Source organism: Stomoxys calcitrans, chromosome 5 (assembly GCF_963082655.1).
Source record: "Stomoxys calcitrans chromosome 5, idStoCalc2.1, whole genome shotgun sequence".
Taxonomy (NCBI): Eukaryota; Metazoa; Arthropoda; class Insecta; order Diptera; family Muscidae; genus Stomoxys; species Stomoxys calcitrans.
The window spans coordinates 12,585,775-12,602,018 of NC_081556.1; positions in this window are offsets into that span (position 1 = coordinate 12,585,775).

Consider the following 16,244-nt stretch of genomic DNA (forward strand, 5'->3'; position numbering starts at 1 on the left):
CTGATCGATGAGGTTCAGGATTGGAGGGTCTCCATGGAACACTCTTTCGCTGACCATCGCTACATTAGGTTTAGAACAGCACGGCAGCGCCGAATCCGATAAGCTTCCGATATAAATTGAAAACCAACTGGAGAAAGTTCCGAAGGCTACTCAGAAGAAGACTTGGCCAAGATAATTTAGATTGTCAAAGCATAGATGAGATTGACGAAAATGTCAACAGGATGACGACTGCACTGGTGGGATTCTTCGAAGATAGTTGTCCTCTTCGGGAAAGGAAATCAGCCCAACAAAAACCCTGGATGACCGGGGAGATTCACAATATTGGGAAAGAGGTTCGCAAACTTTTTGACAGAGCACCTCGTAAAAAAGCGGAAGTTTATTGGGATGTGCATTACACATGGCTCAAGGAATACGATAAGATTACCATGGCGACAAAACGTGCCTCCTGGAAACATTTCTGCGAACAGGTCGATAGCGTTAATGACGCCGCCAAGATAAAAAAGTTTCTCTCAAAAACCCATGTCCAAACTGAAACTTTAGTAGACGACATGAGAGTGAGAGCAGAGACAACGGAGCACATGTTGAGGCTTTTATTGAAAACCCATATTCCACAGTATACGAAGGGAGTCACGGAGACACCGGAATCTTGGAATAATGACGTTGATCGAAGGTTTATAATAATGGAATTTATGGAGAAGGAATCCTTGAGAAGCTTCAAACTATTTAAGTCTCCCAGACCTTATGGAATATTTCCGGCGTTACTGCAGAAAGAGGCAGACTATCTGGCGCCTCGTCTGGCCAAAATTTTCACAGCGTGCCTACGACTTTCATATACTCCGAAAGCCTGGCAGGAGGCAAGGGTGGAGTTTATACCCAGGCAAATTATGCGACACCAAAGGCCTACAGACCCATAAGTCTTACGTCTTTTCTACTCAAAACCATGGAACGTATTGTGGACACCATGATAAAGAGTATGACATCCAGCGAACTGCTCAAATACAAACAGCTTGCCTATGTCAAGGGAAGGTCGGTGGAGACTGCCCTGCACGAGGTTGTGCATAAAATAGAAGAATCCTTCGATGCCAAAACGTACTCTCTGGCGGTATGCATTGACATCGAGGGGGCTTTTAACAATGTGTGGAGCGACACACTGATCCAATACTTATATCAGTACTGGGTGGACCCGGTCCTTAGAGGCTGGATAAACCCTATGCTAAGAAACAGGTGGATAAATTATGTGTCCCATGGCATAAATATAAGGGAGAAAGTGGCACAGGGCACGCCAAAGGGGGCAGTTTATCGCCACTCCTATGGGTGACCACCATAAATGATCTATTACGGATGCTGACTGAGGAGGGATTTGAACCCGTCTGTTACGCAGACGATGTTATAATACTTCTAAGGGGTATGGATCCGAACGAGCTATGCAGAAGGGCCGAATGGGTCTTGCATATGGCATATGACTGGGCTAGACCCAGAGGTCTTAATGTTAACCCAGAGAAGACTGAAATATGCCTGTCCTCGAGGAGGACGAAGATGGGTCAATTTAACGCACCACGTTTCCTCAATGAGACGATTTCGATTTTTGACAAGGTCAAATACTTAGGTGTGATCTTGGAGAGGAAACTGAATTGGAAGTGTCACATTCAGGAGCGTACTGAGAAGGCTCACATATGTAGACGGGCGTAGGCTCGAAATGGGGCCTAAATCCGAGGATAGTCCACTGGTTCTACAGGAGCGTGATTAGAACAATACTAACTTACGCCTCAGTAGTTTGGTGGTCTGCTATGGAGAAAAAGTGCACCATAAGGACCATATAACAGGTTCAGAGAACATGCTGCCTTAGCATAGGCGGAGAGATTAGGACCACTAGAGCACTGGAGACTATTCTAGATATCCGACCCATTGACATACAGATTAAGTGTGAGGCAGCCATTGCGGCTATGAGACTTAAAGCGATGAGAGAATGGATTGAGGATGGGAGCAGCGCATACCATCGCGGTATAATCGAGACGACGATAGTAAACCTGGAAGGAAGGCAAGAGGTTTCCGATCGGATACCTGAGATGAACCTTTAAGTCGAGTGCGAGGCACTGCTTCTATCGGCACAGTCTTGTATTGACAGAACCCTAGTATTGCCATCTGGAAGATTATGTTACACTATTGGATCAAAGCTTGAGGATAGAGTGGGACTGGGGGTTTACATTGAAAACCCAGGGACTGAGATCTTTTTTAAACTGCCTGATCATAATACGGTCCTGCAGGCGGAGATCCGGGCGATCACGGAATGCGTGAAGTGGTGTGATGCTAACGCGAGGACGTTGAGTGTGAACATCTTTACCCACAGTAAAAGTGCCATAAGGTCAATAACAACCAGAACGGTAAGGTCACGAACAGTCTTGCAGTGTAAGTAGGAGATTAACGCCTTCTCTGAGGATGGCAAAATCCGCATCGTTTGGGTGCCGGGCCACAACGGAGTAAGGGGTAATGAAAGGGCAGACAATTTGGCGGTGAAGGCCAGAGGACTGCGGTCAATAAACTTGGTTAACCCAAAGCCTTTCGGCTCGACTCAGTCCGAGTTAAGGGAGTGGGCGACGAATGCGCATGCAACATTGTGGAACAGCGAAACGGTCGGTAGGACGGCGAAAATCCTATGGGGGGATCCAGATCGTGAGAAGAGGAGGCTATTACAGAAGGGAAGCAAGTAGGAGGTAAGTTATTGGTATCATAACGGGACACATAGGACTACGAGCTCACTTATGTAAAATCGGTGCGGCAAGTGGTAGCATGTGTAGGGCATGCGGGGAAGATGATGAGACGGTGGAGCATTTCCTTTGTCATTGTCTGGCTTTCGCGTCTAGCAGATACCGGTACTTAGGTGGAGACACAATATCAGACATGAACCAACTTAGGGGAGTGGTATTGAAAACAATTAACGGAATTCCTAACTTAAAAGTTTCTTTTTAGAGGTTACTTTTTTTATTTATTTTTTTATTTATTTATTTATTTTATTTATTATTACCAATACTAAAGATAGAATCTTATATAATAGTATTGGTGTACAATGTGGTAAATATATAATTGGTTAACAATACGATTTGAAATGAAGGTAAAATATAATAATAATAACAAAGTATAAAAGAAATGATGAGGTAAATTTTGAGTAAAAGAGATTAAACAAATAAGTGATATTAATTTACAATCTATTTTTCAGACATACAACTATAATTTTAATTTGGTTTGCATTATGTTAATAAAATTTAGTTTGAATTTAAATGAGTATGTAATAATGACTTAAACTGCCGTATGTTGCTGGTAGTTTGAATTGTTGGTGGTAGTTGGTTCCAAATGCGGATCGAATTGATAAAAAAGTGATTCTCAGATAGTTGTCTATTATGCCGTATCTGTATGATTCGGTTTCCCCGGTTAGAACTGAAAAAAGTTAATCGAGCAAGAAGATAACTAGGAGCTTGCTTGGTAATTATCTTATGTAGCATTGTAATCACTCTGAAACTTAGTAGATTTTCCAATGAAAGCCCAAAAATTTGTCTGGAAAATTCAGATATTCTGTCGCGTCTTCCTCTCCCAAAAACATATCTCGCAATATTGTTGAATGTTACATTTAATCTTCTCATCGAGGCACTGTCAGTTTTGGCAAAAAGTTCGCAACCATATAAGAGCGTAGGTATTAGGTAGGTCTTAGCAAGTGTCATTCGAATATGAAAAGGAGTGAAAAAATGCGAATGCCACAGATTCCTCAGCATTCCGTATACTCTACCGGTGGAGATGTTAACATGATTCGTCCACGTCAAGTGTTTATTAAATGTAATGCCAAGGTTCCTGGCTGATTCTACTACTTCAATATTAGATCCGCCTAATACTAGTGGATTATTAACAACTGGATTTAGGGCGCGTTTATGGACAATCAAACATTTAGATTTCCGAGAGTTGATGCTTAGACCATTGGCCCTAGCCCAATCGTGCACTATCTTGAGATCTCCATTAATCCTTTCTATACATTCATCAGATTTAGATGAGTCACAGCTGGCGTAGAGCTGCACATCATCAGCATACATATGTATTCTGCAAAAGTGCAATCGTTCAGGCAGATCGTTTGCATAAATGCAGTACAACAATGGCCCCAAAATAGATCCCTGTGGTACTCCCCGCACTAGAGGCAGGAAATCAGAAAGGCAGTCTTCATTGTACACCGATTGCTGCCGATTGTGGAGGTAGGACGTCATAAGGCGAATAGCTGGACTGGAAAATTTAAACATATTTTCCAGTTTAAAAAGCAATATCTCATGACTAACAGCGTCAAAAGCTTTAGAATGGTCTAGAAGTAATAGGAAAGCCATATGACCTTTGTCCAGACTCGAGCGAATGTCTTCTGAAACATCGAGAAGCGCACTTATGCATCCGTGTTTCGGGCGGAAACCCGATTGTCTATCCGTCAAGAGATTGTTATTCGATAAAAAGTTACTCATTTGATCATGGAGAAGACGCTCTAACACTTTCGAGAGGAAAGGTAAAATAGCAATGGGCCTATATTCATTCGCATCCTTCGGAATTGGTATTACCTTAGCGTATTTCCAGCCAGAAGGGAAAGTAGATGTCGTCACTATCCAATTAAAGAGGTTCGTGATATGCGGAAGTAATGTCGGTAGTATCATTCTAACGAACTTGGGATCTATACCATCCAGTCCAATGGAGTTAGACTTTATACCATTTAGAGCTCTCAATACCTCTCCAGAGCTAAAACAGGTGAATCCAAACATGCCTTCATCGATCTGCCCAGTAATCCCGCTGTAGTAATTCAAGTCCCCCGGCTGGAATGAAATGTTTGTGAAACGACTGTTAAGCTCGTCCACATTCTCGTGGACCTTAACATCTCGCTCTTTTCCTACAACACCTATTTCGCGTATTACCTTCCACTTACTACCAGAATCGATTGACTCTGAAAATCGCCCTTCAAAATAACGATATTTAGCCTGCCTTATTTTCTCCGTCACTCCATTCCGAAGTTGTCGATATTGCATATGAAGAATTGGCAGTCGGAAACGCTTCCATCTGCTATATGCTATGTCACGTTCTTCCATAGATCTTTTAATGTCATTTGTGAACCAGGGTTTCTCGCGAGTTGTCTTTCTTCTCGTTCTCAATGGAACTAGTTCGTTGTACAGATCTAATATTCTATCCTGTAGGAAGGATAGTCTGTCATCAACGGTTTGAAAGCTATACATTCTATCCCAATCTATGGTTGACAGGCGGTATTCCATCAAATCAATATCAATCCGTTTAAAATCGCGATAGGTATATGTCTCATCTGAAGGATTGGAGTGATTAAAAACATCGAGAGAACAAAAGACCAAATCATGTTTTGAAAAAACTGGAGCCGAAAGTTGCTCATATAACAAATATTCCAATTGCCTGTTTCTGAAAATAAGATCTAATAATGTATTAGAGGAGGCTGTAAAATGAGTGGGAGTAGTAGAATTAACCAGTGTGAGACCAATAGATTGCATTTCATCGACCAAAAACTGTTCATGTAGTATGTTACTGTTAAAATCGCCCGTTATGGCAATGTTTTCATATTCCAAAGTAATTGTAGATAAGATTGAAATAAGTGGCATGATGTCAACATTTCTATGAGGTCTGTATACATTTCCAATCAGCATTTTCTCACTTCCACTCTCTAACTCTAAAAACATATATTCTATGGAGTTACCTTGCGTCGATTTGTCTATTACCCTGCTTTTCATATGGTTAATTACGTAAATTGCAACACCTCCCGCATGCCCTTCTCTATCGGCGCGGTATAGCCGGTAACCCGGTATATTGAAGGCTTGACTTAATATATCGTTTCGAAACCATGTCTCCGATACACAAATTATATCAACGCATGAATTTTGAAAAATGTAACGAAATTCGTCAATTTTTTTATTTAAACTTTGTGCATTTATGTGAACTACTTTAAGACCGCTTGTCGCACTTGAAAGAATACGAATCATAGCATGTGTATTGCATTTGGAACTCCAACCATTATCATAGGATGCACTCATATAAATACGTTAATATATCAGCAACATAGGCATATTTATTCGCAAACAACATAAAACAATATATATAATAATAAGAAGAGGTATTATATCTATGACTTTCAAAATGAACTATAAAGCTATTGGCAAAGTTAAGACAGATAAATTGTGTAAGTCCAAATATATTTCCTAGTTTTTTGATATATTACTATTCTGGTTATTATCCAATGTGTGTCCTGAATAAGTTTGGAGATTATTCAGGTCGGTGATGGATGTTACTTGACATAAACGATCCGAACCACAAAGTTTTATGTTGACCAATCCACGCCTTGTGAAGACGGAGGCAATTATTTTTTGTTTTTTGAGTACCAAGGCTTGAAGGAAAAGTTTATGGTTCTTGGGAGTCAAGTTTTCGTTAACAAAGAACGGTGAGTTTGCATTAAGATCTGGCATGTTTAGCATATAAAGTTTTAATGGCTGTTTTAGGTTACGCACGCAGTTAAAAACTGATTTTAACATAAAATTACGTTCATATGGCGATTCTAATTTGGCAAGTATAGTCGTATCTGGGTTACTTCTAGTTTGTTGTGTGATTTTCAGGCGGTGAATGGATTTCAATTTAGGCGGATTAATATTAATGGTGTTGCATATGTTATAGAAAATTTCTGCCAGATTTTCATTTTCAATATATGGAATTCCGCTTATGCGTAAGTCAGAAGCTACTAAGGCATTATCGCGTTTATCTATTTCCATCTTCATTTGATTCAGCTGGGTTTTAAGCATAATAACGTCAGCCGACACTGTTTCCAGTTGTTCTACCCTTTTAGTTAAATCACATATCTCTCTTTGCATAGCATCAAATTTAGTTTCAAAAATGTGTACTATTCTCTTTTCACTCTCTTTAATTTTCTCATCTATTTTATTGCAAATCAATTCATTATGTTTTGTCATTTGTTTGTCAATAATATGCCAAAGACGTGAGTTGGAATCGTACTCAGATAGCTTCGGAGTTTTAGTTGTTTGTGAGACTGCGAGAGTATCGATTGCTGGTCTTTTTGGCGCGGACTGCACTTGTTTATTTATCTCATTCCTTAAACAGCTATCGGTTATTGGTGAGACACAGCTTGGTGACGATGCCGACGACATGACGTTATTGTTGTTGTTAATATTTTTTTTTTTTTTTTTTTTTTTTTTTTTTTTTTTTTTTTTAAGTTAATTTGTGCTTCTATGTTCTCGTATCCGCGGAGTGAAAACAGAAAGATAAATGAGAGTTTATGTTGAGAGTTATCTATCGGTAGAGATTTATCTTATTTTTCGGCAGAGCACATATATGTATGTATGTAGCAGAAGGCAAACGATTTGTTTATATTTATTTATTTTATTTTGTGTATTTTGATTGTTTTTTCTATATTCTGAATATCATTCAGTGTTGCCACTGAAGAGGAAAGTGGATATTTAGCGTTTAGATTATAGCACAGACACTAAAATTCTTTTTATAATTGAAACTTCGAGGAGCTTATTGAAACACGTCCGTTCTCTTCAATAGTTGCGTTCTTCCTTCATAGTTTTTAGAGTGCACAACAAGCCGATTAGTGGCATGGGGTGGATTAATATCTGCACCCTCTTTTCAACCTTACCTAACCTAACCTCACAAATGTTGCCAGCATTAGGAGGGGAAAACCACCGTTGAAATTTTTTTTTTCTGATGGTCTCGCCAGGATTCAAACCCAGGCGTTCAACGTCCTAGCCGGCCATGCTAACCTCTGCGCTACGGTGGCCTCCGCCTTCTAATTCTCTAATATTGGGTTGCCCAAAAAGTCGTATAGTATAGTCGGCGTTGACAATTTTTTTCAACGGCTTGTGACTCTGTAATTGCATTCTTTCTTCTTTCAGTTATCAGCTGTTACTTTGAGCTTGCTTTAGAAAAAAGTGCCCGAAATTTTGTTTACATTTCTTGGTTTGGCGTAAATTTTAATATGGGTACCACATGTATTGAAAGAAATTCATTTAACAAACCGAATCAACGATTGTGATATGCACCTTAAACGCAATGAATTCGATCCGTTTTTAAAACGAATCATAACTGGAGATGAAAAATGGATTGTTTAAAACAACATTAGTCGAAAACCATCATGGTCCAAGCATGGTGAACCAGCTCAAACCACTTCAAAGGCTGATATCCACCAAAAGAAGGTTATGCTGCCTGTTTGGTGGGATTGGAAGGGTGTGGTATATTTTGAGCTGCTTCCAAGGAACCAAACGATTAATTCGGATGTTTACTGTCAACAATTGGACAAATTGAATACAGCCATCAAGGAGAAGCGACCATAAGTGGTCAATCGTAAAGGTGTCATATTCCACCAGCACAACGCTAGACCGCACACATCTTTGGTCACTCGCCAAAAACTGAGTGAGCTTGGCTGGGAACTTTTGATGCATCCACCATATAGCCCTGACCTTGCACCATCAGACTACCATTTATTTCGATCTTTGCAGAACTCCTTAAATGGTAAAACTTTCGGCAATGATGAGGCTATAAAATCGCACTTGGTTCAGTTTTTTAAATTTGCCAGGAAGATGGCAAAAGGTTATCAAACAAAATGGCAATTATATATTTGATTAAAGTTCATTCTTTTATTAAAAATGCATTAACTTTCTTTTAAAAAATCCGCAATTACTTTTTAGGCAACCCAATACATCCGCCAGCTCGTATTCTGCACCTTCTCTATAGATTGTGCGGACATTCTAGGTGCAGATCCGCAAATCATGGTCCTTTTTTCATTTGCGTGGGTCGCTAACGTTTGGGGGTGGGGGTATGTTTTTACTGTTCCCTTGTTTCTCATAGTAGTTCTCATAGTTTTCCAGGGGTGGGTAACAAGCCCAGCGACCCAACCGCATGGGTTTTGTGGGATTGCACATGTATCCCTCGTTGTGGTGAGCCGCTTGTTCCAAGATTCGACGCTCACCTTCAACCGCCCCTAATCTGGGAACAGACGCTGATGTTGGCCATTGGTTATTTGAAGACTCCAATATCTCGCCTTGTCATCTCGAGTAACATAGACACTCTGTATTTAATTAAGGGCCAGTGTCACCTGACTCCTCAATGAGACTCTTCTCTCGAAAACCGCTGACTGCCCGCAGCCGCATTTGCAGCTACTCCGCATAAAGATGCTCATGTTGGCCATTGGTTATTTGAAGACTCCAATAACTCGCCTTGTCATCTCGAGTATCATAGGCACTCTGTATTTAATTAAGAGCCAGTGTCACCTGACTCCTCACTGAGACTCTTCTTTCGAAAATCGCTGACTGGCGGCAGCCATATTTGCAGCTACTCCGCATTAAACAGAGCTTTCCACCATTCGCAACCGGTGGACGTGCCCGGTAGCTTTCAGCTAAGCTATCCGTGGACGATGGAAATCACACAAGTCGGAGTTCAGTGTCGCCCAGGTTGAAATAGGTTTTTACAACAGATTTCCTTTATAGAACTGTCAAATAAACCAATTTGGAATCTACATTAAGTTTTGTGAGTACGGCCGTTAATATACATAATTGGCTTGTGAAATTAAATTTTAATCTAAATTCTAGTTTGCAAAAGATCATTATGGTACATATTATAATTCTCATGTCATTTTCACACCTCAAATCTCAAATGAAATGCCAACAATTTATTAATGACTAATAAAAAAGATGTTAAAAGAAAACAAAGCAATGAATGATTATCAATATTCGCTAAGGGTTTGTTGTTGTGAAAAATTGAGATTCTGTTGTTATGAATATAAACATTTAATATTTCAATATGTTTTTCTAAAATAATAAATGGGAGCTGGACAGCACCTCATTCAATAAACAACACTGAACACCTGCACCCCTATCTGTAGTCATAAGCGGCAAATCTTAATCACGATTTCAATACAAAAAAGACAGCATTATTTCCATATTGGCATAGAAGGTACCAATGTAAAATTAATTGAGGCTGTTTGTTGAAACAGAGGGAGAGTAATACCAAATAAACGTTTTAAGAAATTGTCTTCCTCCCATAGCAAAGACTGTTTTCGAGAGTTTGAGAGATTTGTTTCATTACCTCATAATCTACTATTCAATTTCGATTCTATTCTGCCACCTTCAATCACCTGCAAGAGGTTTGTTGTGTTTGTTGTTAGGTATCTTGAAATGCTAAGAGTCTCAGTGAAGAACTCAAAACGAATGTCATTTTCATGCGGCATATGTACCATAACAAAGCCGGCCAAAATTCAATTTTGCCGCCTATTTGTATTTGCCCACATCCAAACAAACCACATATGATATTAGCCAACACTTTACATCAGTCAGTATTTTGAACACTTCCTAAAGTTCCCCCACACTGTATTTGCCATTATGCTCCACCTCGTTGTTCACGCAGTGCTTGGACAATTGATCATAAGCGCTCAAAGCAATTTGTGTGCCAAAAAAAAAAAAAAAACAAGAAAAAAAACCCAATGTTGAAAATATAAAGCAATAGAATGTTATTTTTTTTTCTACAAATAATTATTTTAATAAATTGTAAACAAATCTACATAAATACCTCTATCCACATGCATACATACGTTCAGGTGTGTACACAACACATAAGTACACAAAGCAAGTATGTAGATATCTTGGAGACTCATTGTCGTTCTCTTCAGGTGCTACTGCACAAACAAATGAAACGAAGCAGTGCTTAGTATGCTTCTCAAAACACTGGTGAGTAAAAGTGTCAAAAAATATTAACAGCCTAAAATAGTTAATGAGGTTGAACTTTACGATAAGTAGAGAGGGTAAGTTGGAATTACGACTGGAGTTAACATAAAATGGAACTAAAATTCAAGTTTATAAGCATGAAGCCCAGCTGGGGGCGAATATTATAAACAAATGTAAAAAAAAATTTCGCGCACTTTTTTTCTAAAGCAAGCTAAAAGTAACAGCTGATAACTGACAGAAGAAAGAATGCAATTACAGAGTCACAAGCCGTTGAAAAAATTTGTCCGCAATTACTTTTTGGGCAACCCAATATATGAACTCCCTATGGCATGGACTATGGACTATGACTTGGAATGTATGTAGGAAGACAAAAACGAAATACTCTTGAAAAATTTAAGCTAAATTGGATAATAATTGTGTAATCGAGGTGCTAAAGAAAGCAATTCCGAAATTGGTTTAAATGATGAGAATTGGAACCACCCCAACTAAAGTACATTGACAAAATTTTCTATGAAAAACAATTTAACAAAATTTTCTACAAAGAAATTTAAAAACCAAAAAACTTGAAAAATTAAAGTATTCGGCAAAGCCCGGCCGGGATTCGAACCTGGGCACACGGAGCAACAGCAAGAGCCGTTGTCTAGCGTTCGAAGTCATCAATACTACTTCCAACAGATGCACAGCATCATGTGTACTACAGAAGTAGTGTAATAAACACAGAAAAAAAGTCTGTCATTACACATAAACACATGCATTGGGAAAAAGTACAGCTAATAGACAGGGTTGTCGAGCGTGGTTAATGTGGTAATTGTATCATAGGTGCATTTTCGCAATTAATACGATTCAAATACAACATATCTACGCACGGCCCTTGAAGCCATCACACCCAATATGGTTGAAGACGAAACGCGTCCCATAGTGGTTAGTGTGTGTTGGTATCTTTGGCTTTCCTTTTCCATTTGCAATCCCCGATCATTAAGCACGTCTCGAAAGAGAAACAAAAAAAATTTAAAACCCATTTGCCATAAAAATAAAATTTTGACAACATTTCCTGTCAAAGTACATTGACAAAATTTTCTATGAAAAACAATTTAACAAAATTTTCTACAAAGAAAAAAAATCAAATGAAAGTATTCGTCAGAGCCCGTCCGAGATTCGAACCTGGGCACACGGAGCAACAACGAGAGCCGTTGTTTAGCGTTCAAAGCCATCAATACAATTTCCAACAGATGCACAGCATCATGTGTACTACGGAAGTAGTGTAATTAACACAGAAAAAAGTCTGTCATTACACAAAAACACATGCATTGGGAAAAAGTACAGCTAATAGACAGGGTTGTCGAGCGTGGTTAATGTGGTAATTGTATCATAGGTGCGTTTTCGCAATTAATAGATTCAAATACAACATACCAACGCACGGCCCTTGAAGCCATCACACCCAATATGGTTGAAGAGTCTTCTGACCAAAGACGAAACGCGTCCCATAGTGGTTGGTGTGTGTTGCTATCTTTGGTTTTCTTTTTCCATTTGCAAGAAACAAAGAAAAATTTAAAACCCATTTGCCATAAAAATAAAATTTTCACAACATTTCCTATAAAAAATGTTGACAACATTTCCTATAAAAAATGTTGACAACATTTCCTATAAAAAATGTTGACAACATTTCCTAAAAAAAATGTTGACAACATTTCCTATATTAAAGAAATGATGATAAATTTTCCCATAGCAAAGAAATCTTGACAAAATTTCCTAAAACAAGAAACTTTGAGGACATTTCCTATAAAAATGAAATTTGGACAAATTTTCCTTTAGAAATGGAATTTTTAATAAAACATCATAAAGAAATCATAAATTTTGACTAAATTCCCATAGATATTAAATTTTCACAGCATTTTCTAAGCAGTAGTTGTAGTACACTTTTCTAAATAAAAATTTATTTTTGGTATCCTCGTAAATGGGAAAGAGTAGTTTTAGGTTCCTTGTCCAAGGGAAAGGGTATTTTTAGTTTCCTTTTCCAAGGGTACGGGTGGTTTTAGAATTTTATTTCGAAGGAAAAGGTTGTTTTAGCACCCTTTTTCAAGGAAAAGGGTAGTATTAGTACTCTTTTCCCTGGAAAAGCGTAGTTGTAGTACCCTTTGTCTTGTAAAAGCGTAGTTTTAGTAGATTTAGTACCCTTTTCGAAGGAAGTGTACACACACCAGGTAAAGGTATAGTTTTAGTACCCTTTTCCAAGGACAAGTGCAGTTTTAGTACTCTTTTGCAAGGAAATATGTAGTTATGTCCACTTGTCAAGGAAATGGGTAGATTAAGTACCCTTTTCAAAGGAAAATGGAAGTTTTAGTCACTTTTTTCAAGGAAAAGAGTAGTTTTAGTACACATTTCCAAGGAAACGAGTAGTTTCAGTACCCTTTTCAAAGAAAAAGCCTAGTTTTAGCACCCTTGGATTAGGGTTGTTTTAGTACCCTTTCATAAAAAAGGATGTCTTTTAGAAGTTTTAGTACTCTTTTCCAAGAAAAAGGGTAGCTTTATTACCCATTTTCAAGAAAATGGCTAGTTTTAGTACCATTTTCCAAGGAAAAGTATAGTTTTAGTACCATTTTCGAAGGAAAATTGTAGTTTTAGTACACCTGTCCAAGGAAAGGGTAGTTTTAGTACCCTTTTTCAAGTAAAAAGGTAGTTTTAGCACCCTAGGAAAAGGGTTGTTTTAGTACCCTTTCATAAAAAGGGTGTCTTTTAGTAGTTTTAGTACTCTTTTCCTAGAAAAAGGGTAGCTTTAATACCCATTTTCAAGAAAACGCCTAGTTTCAGTACCCTTTTCCTTGGCAATTGGTAGTTTTAATACCCTTTTCCAAGGAAAAGGATAGTTTTAGTACCATTTTCGAAGGAAAATTGTAGTTTTAGTACACCTGTCCAAGGAAAGGGTAGTTTTAGTACCCATTTTCAAGAAAACGTCTAGTCTAGGAGGAGAAAAGTGTTGCTTTAGCGGGAATGGGTAGCTTTGGTACAATTTTTCAAGAAAATAGTTGTTTAAGTATACTTGTCTAAGGGAAATTGTGGATTTAGTACATTTTTGCGGGAATGGGTAGCTATTTCCCAAAAAAGTGTACCGATTTTCAAGGTAAAGGGTAGTTTTAGTAAGCATGCCCAAGGGAGATGGTAGCTTTAGTACATTATTAGCGGGAATGGGTAGACAGGATCGTTTTAGTACTATTTTCCAAGATAATGGGTAGTTTTAGTACTCTTTTCCAAGAGAATGGGTAGTTTTAGTACCCTTTTTCAAGCCAAAGGCTAGTTTCAGTACCATTTTTCAAGAAAAAAGGTAAATTTAGTACCTTTTCCAAGGAAAATGGAAGTTTTAATACCCTTGTCCAAGGTAGAGGGTAGTTTTAGTACCTTCATCCAAGGAAAAGGGCTATTTAAGTACCCTTGTCTAAAGGAAAGGTTAGTTTTAGTACCCTTTCTCAAAGTTAATCATAGTTTTTGTACCAGTACCTAAAGTTCAGCATGGTTTTAGTACCCTTACCCTATTTTAAGCACAGTTTTAGTACCCTTCTTCAAGGGAATGGAAGCTTTAGTACCCTTTTCCAAGGGAAAGGGTAATTTAGTACTCTTTTCCAAAGATAAGGGTAGTTTTAGTACCCTTACCCTATTTTAAGCACAAATTTAGTACCCTTCTTCAAGGGAATGGGAGATTTAGTACCCTTATCCAAGGAAAAGGGTAGTTTAGTACTCTTTTCCAAGGAAAATGGTAGTTTTAGTACCCTTGTCCAAGCAAAGGTGACGATTTAGTTCCCTTGTCCATAGAAAGGAGTAGTTTTAGCACCCATTTCCAAGAAAAAGGATAGTTATAGTACCCTTTTCCAAGACAAAGCTTGGTTTTAGTACTATTTTCCAAAACAAAGGGTGGTTTTAGTACCCTTTTCCAAAAAAGATAGTTTTAGTACGAACGAAAAAAGTCGTTTTAGTACCTTTTCAAAGAAAAATGGTAGTTTTAGTACCCTTTTCCAGGAAAAAGGGTAGTTTTAGTACCCTTTTCTAAGAAAAAGGTTAGTTTTAGTACCCTTTCTCAAAGTTAATCATAGTTTTTGTATCCGTACCTACTTTAGGTAGCATGGTTTTAGTACCTTTACCCTATTTTAAGCACAGTTTTAGTACCCTTCTTCAAGGGAATGGAAGCTTTAGTACCTTTATCCAAGGGAAAGGGTAGTTTAGTACTCTTTTCCAAGGAAAAGGGTAGTTTTAGTACCCTTTTTCCAAGCAAAGGTGTAGATTTAATTCCCTTGCCCATAGAAAGGGGTAGTTTTAGCAGAAAAAGGGTAGTTATAGTACCCTTTTCCAAGACAAAGCTTGGTTTTAATACTATTTTCCAAGACAAAGGGTGGTTTTAGTAACCTTTTCTAAAAAAAGATAGTTTTAGTACCCTTTTCCACGAACGAAGAAGAGTAGTTTTAGTACCATTTCAAAGAAAAATGGTAGTTTTAGTACCCATTTCCAAAAAAAAGGGTAGTTTTAGTACCCTTTTCTAAGAAAAAGTGTAGTTTTAGTACCCTTTTTCAAAAAAGGGTATTTTTAGCACCCTGTCCAAAAATATAATAGTTTGATCGCCCTTTTTCATGAAAAATTTTAGTTGTATTGCCTTTTTTCACCAAATGCGTAGTTATAGAACCCTTTTTCAACAAAAAGGATAGTTTTAGTACAACAAAAAGCGTAGTTATGACAAAAAGTGTAGTTTTAGTACCGTTTTCTAAGAAAAAGAGTAGTTTTAAAGTCCTTTTCCAAGTAAAAATGTGGTTTTGGTATTTTTTTCAAAAAAAAGGCCAGTTTTAGTTCGCTTTTCCTAGAAAAAGGGGAGTTTAAGTAAAAAGGGTTGTTTTTCCAAGAAAAAGGGTAATGTTAGTACCTTAACCCAAGAAAAAGGGTAGTTTTAACAGTAGTTTTAGTACTCTTTTTCAAGGAAAATTTTAGTTTTGTTAGTAGTTTTAGTACTTTTTCCCTAGTACTGTCTTTAATACTCTTGTTTAATGAAAAGTGCAGTTTTAGAACCCATGTCCAAGGAATAGAGTAGTGTTAACACCTTTTTCCATAAAATAGAAAATAATAGTTTTAGTACCTTTGTCAAGGGAATGGGTAGAGTTAGTACTGTTTTCCGAAGAAAGAATAGTTCTAGTTCCCTTTTTCAAGGAAAAGGTTAGTTTGATTTCCCTTTATCAAAAAAGAAGGGTTGCTTTTGTACCCTTCTCCATGGGGAAGGGTAATTTTAGTATGGGGATGGATATCTTTTGTAACCTTTTTGCGAGGGGGAGGGTACCTTACGTACCCCTATCCAAGGGAAAGTACAGCTTTGATACCCTTATCCAAGGGTAAGGATAGCTTTAGTACCCTAGTTCAAGGTTAGTTTCCCTTTCCAAGGGTAAGGATACCTTTTAGGAATTTTTCCGGGAAAAGGAGTAGCTTTGGTACCCTTTTCGCGGGAAAGAGTAGTCTTGGTAC